The sequence below is a fragment of the Notothenia coriiceps genome, unplaced genomic scaffold (genome assembly GCF_000735185.1).
Source record: "Notothenia coriiceps isolate Sejong01 unplaced genomic scaffold, NC01 NC01_scaffold00009639, whole genome shotgun sequence".
Lineage (NCBI taxonomy): Eukaryota > Metazoa > Chordata > Actinopteri > Perciformes > Nototheniidae > Notothenia > Notothenia coriiceps.
Window position 1 is genome coordinate 3,903 of NW_011342340.1, and position 1,143 is coordinate 5,045.

Here is a 1,143-nt window from a genome sequence, read left to right on the forward strand (position 1 = left end):
TGCAAATGTGTGTGTGTGTGTGTGTGTGTGTGTGTGTGTGTGTGTGTGTGTGTGTGTGTGTGTGTGTGTTGTGTGCATATCTGCATGTCCGTCTGCACGTCTCAGGTCTGGGTGCACACTGTCTCTCAGTACACAGGCTTTCTATGTGTATGTTAATGCGAGAGTAAGAATATAACAGAACATTTGTATCAAGTACTGTGCTTGAGTACAGCTTTGGGTTACTTTTACTTTAATTTATATGTTCTTGTCATGAAATGTTCTACTGCACTACAAGTATAAAAGCACATTTTTATCACCATTTAAATATTTATTTGAATGCAAAATACATTTCATGATCCTACTTTCCTATTTCAAAATGTTAACATGTTTTATTTAGTTGAGGTTCATTGTGAAATTGTTATTGGAGTCTTAGTTTCTGATGCCACATCTCACTAAATGGAGAGGATACCAATATAATTGTCAAATATCTACTAGCATAACATTCCCAAAGGAAAATGTTTCTGCATTAAGTACTTTTACTTTTAATACATTTTCATATTTATCTTACATGCCTTTACCCTAGTAACATTTTCAATCCAGGACTACATAGTATTTAACGGAGTGTGAATACTTCCTTCACCACTGGTTAATGTGTGTGTTTAGGTTTGTTTTCTCTGGACCCAGGCAGGACTCAGTGGAGCGTAGCATCCTTTAGAGGAGTCGGACTCCTTTACAAAGCCTAATGGGTTTTTCTCTCTTAAAGCGGACTGAAGGATCACATATCCTGGGCTCAACTTGGATTTGTTTGCAAGTATAGAAATCCCACCTGCTCATAAATCAGTACACATAACTTGAGAAAGAAAGGAGGCGAGATACAAAAAAAGGTTTAATAAGGGTATTACCGTTTGAAGTTTTCTTTGAAGACTGAAGTGCAAGGCAGACAGCAGAAATAATAGAAACACCTAGGCAAATGAGATCACAATGAGTTTTCAGACAGCTGTAAAGTGACTTTGTTATCCTTTAAAGATCTGCCTGTTTAATCTTGAGACAATTTAATCAATCCTGCGATATATATCGATATTTTGTTTCCCGAGAAAGTATCGATATTTCAGCCGCGGGTATCGATACATTAAGTCCCATTCAAATCCCCCGTGTTCCGCCTGG